Genomic DNA, 6608 nt, shown 5'->3' on the forward strand with positions numbered 1-6608 from the left:
AAGAAAGAAAGAAAAAAGAAAAGAAAAGGAAGAAAGAAAGAGGGAGGGAGGGAGGAAAGCGAGGAAGGAAAAAGAAAGGAAAAAAAGGAAAAGGAAGAGGATCACCTTCCTCTCTCATTTGGGGCACCTTTAAGAAGCAGTGAGCAAAGTGGACCAACATGGATTTTGGTGCATATCTCTCGCTTATTCTATCTGTCCACTGTGTTTAACCTCAAAGTGCCTGCCTGCCCTCCTCTGGCTGACCTCTTCTGATGCCCATGGAAATCACTTCAGCAGTGACTGCTGACATCCACATCTGTCCAGGGCTTCAAGGAGACTCCTTTCTCCCATCTGCTGACATGCTGCTGGGCTGCTGGGCCAGCTTCAGATGCTGACTCCTTGCTTTGATGGCCCACTTTCCTGCCCATGACCATTCGAACTCTTCCTCAGCAATCACCATCTGGCTCCACAGAGAGCCAAGGTTAGGGGACCAGTACTGCTACTCTTACCCCTGCTTCTCAAAGCCTGGCCTCCAACGGGGGAAAGGGTAGGATAGAAACAGCCAGCTGTCCCCCACAGTAACACATGTCCCATGATTCACCAGATAGGCATAGATCCCACTTGGGTCTGCATGGTTGCTTTTCCACCTCACTATCCAAAGGCCAGTTTTCCCAAGGCTGTTCTTTCCATTGTCGGCCCCTTCCTTGGCCAGTTGCTAATCTCCAAATCCCACCTGTTTATAAGTCTGCCTTTGTGATGCTGGGACTCTGGAAACTACATTTCTCATTTGTCAGCTGGCACCCTGCTAAGTTTCACCAACAGAAATTTCTGGAGGGAGACTATTCTGGACTGAATTTGGTCCTCCCCCAACCCCCTTCCAAATGTGTGCATTGAAGTCCTAATGCCCAATATCTCAGAATATGACTATATTTGGAGGTAGGGCCTTTAAAAAGTAATTATGTCAGAATGAGGCCTTTAGAATGGGCTCCAATCCAGTCTTCCTGCTACCCTAATAAAAGGAGGAAATTTGAACACACAGAGAGACCTCAGGGTTGCACACGGAGGAAAGGTCCTCTCAGGAACCAGTGAGCAGGTAGCTGTCTGCAAGCCAAGGAGGCAGACCAAGGAAGAAGCCAGATCAGCCTACACTTGATCTTATCTTCCTGGCCTCCAGACCCATGGGAAAATAAATGTCTGTGGTGTAAACCACCCAGTCTGTGGTGGTTTTTATTGTGGCAGCCTGAATGGCATTAGAGAAGCTGCAGATAAGGGCCATGAGGGGGGACTTGCTTCCTCTGGGTGCTTGCTGCTCCTTCCGGACCACCCTAGCAAAACCCTTACCACCCAATGCCCCCTAACCACAGCAACCCTCCCAGGCTCCAGCTCTTTCACCAAAACACCCAGGACCAGACCATCACATTCCTGTGAGGAAGCAGCCCCATCTTCCAGGGCATGTGTCCCAGCTCCATGGGCCCTCTGCTGAGCTTCTAGTTTCTGGTAACCCCAACACTCTGTTCTCCCAGCTCTGCAGGCAGTAGATTTAACCTGCAGTTACTGTGTTTGCTTGCTCTTACTACCCTCCCAAATTCCCAGGCCCCTCCCTCCTGGCCTTGCCACACCTGTCACTCTCCATCCCCTCACCCACGATCTCCTTTGCCAGCACTGGTCCGACGGCACTGTTAAGAGTTAGAATTGCTCAGTGAGAAGATATTTGCTATGAGAAGATCTGTCTGTATGAGTCTCCTACTGCTGCTGTAACAAATTATCACTAATTTGGTCCTTTGAACAATACAAATTAATTCTCTTTAGCTATGTAAGATGGAAAATTCTGACCTGGGTTTCCTCTGGGCTAAAAGTAAGGTGTGAGCACGTTGTGTTATCTTCTGGAAGCTCAAGGGGAGGTGGATCTCCTGGTCTTTTCCATCTTCTAGAAGACTGCTCCCTTCTTCCATCTTCAAAGTCAGCAGAGTCACAACTCTCTCTTATGCTGCCATTTCTCTGGTTCTGTGCAGCCTGAAAAGGTTCTCTGTGAGGATTTATGTGGCTTAGATTCAGCCCACCCATATAATCCAGGATCAACTCATCTCAAGGCCCTTAACCTTAATCATATTTGCAAATCCTCTTGCAAAGTAAGAGAACAATTCCTAGGATTAAGGGTATGCCCAGCTCATTATTCTATCTATATGGGGTCTTTCTAGCTTTCATCTGATCTTCCTTCTTTTTTATTTGACATGATTCCCCACTTCTACCCATTGCCAAGTGTTTTGCTCACTTTGCTTAGACACTATGTACTTTGAAGGGGCAATGGGAGACACGGTCGTCCTATGATCCAGATCCTGGAAACAAAAAATGCGGTGACTTTATAGCAGTCACTGTACTTCCATTTTCTTACCTATAAGAAAGGTTGATCCGAAAGATAGAAGCCGACTGTAAAATGTTGGGATTACAGGGAAAGGGTGTGAGGCACCTTCATTGCTCTACATAAGAATATGTAGGAAGCAAAGACGCTGGCTGATTACTGAGTCCAAAGGTGGTGCAACAAGGCATCAGTGACAACATATTGGCCCCTCTCATCTGAGATGCAGGCAAACCTTTTGCTCAGTTTTCCCCCATTCTCTTCTGATAGGCCTCTGAGTGGGAGTAGAACCACCCCTCCCCCCAATTCCTGCAGATAAAAGGGCATCTTCTCTCACAAGGCTGTGTGAAGACTTTAGAGTCTCATCTTGGGGCTCATGAGTTAAACTGAGAAAACTCCTCAGAGGTCATTCTTACAAGGGAAGGCCTCAGAGAAAAGAAGTGCAGTAGAATTAGGAAGTCAACTAGTTACTGTCAGGCAGATTTTGTGCCCCCCGCCCCCACTTTTTTTTTCTTTCTTTCTTCCTTCCTTTCTCTCTCTTTTTTTCCTTTTTGGTGGGGAGTGGGTAGGGGGACAGGGAGATTTAGAGAAAGAAACAGCAACGGGAACATAACTAATTCCATGCATGATATTTGGACTCATTTCAAAGCTCAATACTACTCTTTCTTTACTGCGAGATCAGGTGATTTCTCTAAGTTTCATGCCAAGCATAATTTATCTGGGGACCTTTTGAAGAACTGTTTCGCCATGAAATTTGGTGAGGGCAATTCAGAAGCACGTCAGTGTTGACTCCACGTTGTTGGATTTCCTGAGGGGAGGGAAGGCCTTGCAGCTCTCTGAGGCTGTTCCCACTAGTGCTTTCTCACCAGTTCTCTGCAGTTTATGTTCCTGCATCCCTTGAGTGTGTGTGGATGTGAAGGAAGTAACTACTGGAAGGAAAAGAGAAACATGCTTTTCTCCCTGATCTATGATCAGTTTTCCACATATTTTCTATTTTTTAAGTATTTATTTTTCTTAGTGTTGGGCTTCATTTCAGAAGGCATTGGGGTGGCTCTCTGACGATTTATTTTGTGGAAGAGGGACGTTATTGGTTTTTCCTCATTTATATGTAGGGCCCCTCACAGAGGAATATTTTTAGAAACATTTTTATTTCTCTTCATATTTTTTTCAGTTACGGTGTGTTTGCTTGCTTTGGGAGTTGGCCGCATGATATCCCTTTGGTGTGCCAAGTTAGAAAAAGGTAAATAATAGGAAGCTTTCGTGGTCCCCATCACGACGTGACGGAGGTAGGTATGGCCTGATTCATAATGGAGGGGTCTTGAGCTTCTTCCTGAGGGAGGGTGGCTTTCATGGACAGCGAAGCTGAACACTGATGCTAAGAGGGTGCTCATTCCTTCTACTCTCTTCTACCCGTCTACATTCCTGGATGAACTGCGCTGTTGACAGTCTGATTTTCTTTCCGCCACAGTCAGCTCTATTATCCTGCCTCAGGCTTGAACCTGCAGCAGCTGAATCTTGTATTTGCTCTGCCTGAGGCCGTAACCTGCTGCTCTCCCTGCATCCTTTGTTCCTTCCTTGTGCCACTTGTTTGTCTCATCTAGCACTCCAAGGAGGCATGCCTCCATCTCCCTATTCCACCTCCAATATTAAAAAAAAAAAAAAGAAAAAAAAAAAAATCCCAGGTGGCTTTCTTTCACCTTGTGTGTGCTTGACTCTGCCCCAGCAGCTGTCGGGATGAGTTTTCTTCAGGCATATGAATTCCAAAGCCAATTTCCATTTGTTCTATAAGAACAGACCTCACCACAAGACATCAGAAAGGCACACGAGTACTCTGCACATGTTTGAAAGAAAAATTAACAAGTAGAAGCGGTGATGTGTCCAATACCAATGACACCAAAAGCCAAAGGCCCTACGAATGTTTCTTTGTAAGTAGAGACTCGAAACACAGCTCTTACCAAGGCCAACAGATGCCATCTTGCTGCCTTTCTAAAGCACAGTCCCCACATCCTTTGTTCTAGAATGAGGATGTGCAGTCTGGTAGCCACTCACCGCAGGAAAGTAGGAGCGCTTGAAATGTGGCCAGAGCAGGTGGAGAGGCGCTGTGACTGGGAAATGCACACCACACCTCAAAGACGTAGTATGGGGAAGGATGAACATGGAATACATAGCTCATGGACGATTTCTTACCTCGATTGCATGTGAAATGGAAACATTTGGGACATATTGGGTTAAACAAAATATGTTACTTAAAATGAATTTTGCTAGCTTCTAGTTTCTTTTTACTTTTTTTCAATACACTAATAAAGAACTTAAAATGACCTGGCTTGTATGATGTTTCTATTGGACATTGCTATTCTAGAACTTGGGTAAGAAATGACACCTGAGGGGCACCTGGGTAGCTGCTGGTTAACGTTCAACTCTCGATTTCAGCTCAGGTCTTGATCTCAGGTCCTGGGATTAAGGCCTGCCTCAGGCTCTGTGCTCAGCAAGGAGTGTGCTTGGAATTCTCTCCTTCTTCCTCTCCCTCCTCCTCTGCTTCTCTCCTGTCTCTCTCTCTCAAATAAATAAATACAATCTTAAAAAAAAAAATGACACTTGAGATTTTTGCTTTTCCACCACTCTGAAAAAAACAATTTTAGAACACAAATTCAGGAATATATTATTCTTCAGTCTTTTTTCAAGAGATTTGACATGGTTGGGTCACTAGAAATGGAGTTTTCGTAAAATTTGGATACATTTATAATGAAGTCAGTTAACCTCTTTTAAAAAGGCTGCTTTTCCTTTTTATGTACTGGTTTTTCCTTTAAATACTACTGTTTCATCCAACAAACTCAATCTGTTTTGGGATCAGTTTTACATTTATGAGGCGCTCCCAGTTTGTATAAGAACTTATAAAATTATATAGTCCCTGCCCTCAAGGAGGATATACTCTTAATGAACAAAACCTGGCAAAGTCAAACTTCCTCTGTTTATAGAATTTTAATAGACCAAGTTTTAAGTATTAAAAAGGAAAAAGGGGTATGACATAGATTAAATTTCCATCGTGTATTGTATGTTTTCTGACAGATTTTTTTCCTGACAAAGTTTAACCAAAAGGAACACTGTGGCTTCATTGCTGAAGATGAAACCTATGGGCACAAATCACCAATTTGTGAGGTCCTGAAGGATGTTTTTTAGGATTTGAAAAACAGAAATAGTAAGCAGGGGCACCTGGGTGGCTCAGTGGGTTAAAGCCTCTGCCTTTGGCTCAGGTCATGATCCCAGGGTTCTGGGATTGAGCCCCGCATCGGGCTTTCTGCTCAGAGGGGAGCCTGCTTCCCCCTCTCTCTCTGCCTGCCTCTCTGCCTGCTTGTGATCTCTGTCTGTCAAATAAATAAATAAAACTTTTTTAAAAAATTTAAAAAAAAAAGAAATAGTAAGCATTTCTATAGCACGTCCTACGTACTTGGTACCAGTAAATACTTTGTATTTAAGTTCTCGTATAACACAAGAATTCCGTGAGGCAGACACAGTATTTATGCTCATGTTACAGGAACCTGAGGCATAGAGAGGTGAAGCAAATTGTCCTGGGTCACACAGCTAAGGAGCGCGGGAGTAGGGAGTTGTGATGGACATGAGCATTCTGGCCACAAAGGTGGACTTTTCACATCATGCTGTTTCACTGAGGGGATGCAGATGATTCATGATGACTACTACATCCTGGTTTTCCCTGCTACACTTACAGCGCCACCTGAAGTTTGAGGGACTAAATTTTGCTTTCCCCTTGATTTTATCCCACCACATCCTTTACGACAACCTAATATGTGATGAAATTATTCACCTTAGTTTCATCCTGTTTTCCTTTGCATTAATATGAACTGACCTTAAAAAAACTAGAACACAAGAGAAAAAATGGTATCAAGATGTGGCCTAGAAAATCCATCAACTAGAATTTTCTCTGTCTATCTATCTATATTTTTTTCCTTACAGCACTTTTGTGAGCATAGGCCAAATCTTACTCTTGTTCATGGATTTCTATAGAAAATCCATTTGCATATCTGAAGAAGGAATGTGGCTTTTAATGATCTTAATGGAAACTAGAAATACATCATTTTCCTGATAAGTTGTCATTTTGGATATTCATCTTCCTGGCACCATAATACAAGCATGTAAATCTATGAGCCGTCGCCTGTCATAAAGGAACTGATGTGACTGACATTCCCAGCCTCTGCAGCCTGTCCCCATACCTGATTCTTGTACTACATGCTGGTTTGAGTTCATTTTTCTCCCCTCT

The sequence above is a fragment of the Enhydra lutris genome, unplaced genomic scaffold, assembly GCF_002288905.1.
Source record: "Enhydra lutris kenyoni isolate GAN:26980312 unplaced genomic scaffold, ASM228890v2 scaffoldscaffold9, whole genome shotgun sequence".
Lineage (NCBI taxonomy): Eukaryota > Metazoa > Chordata > Mammalia > Carnivora > Mustelidae > Enhydra > Enhydra lutris.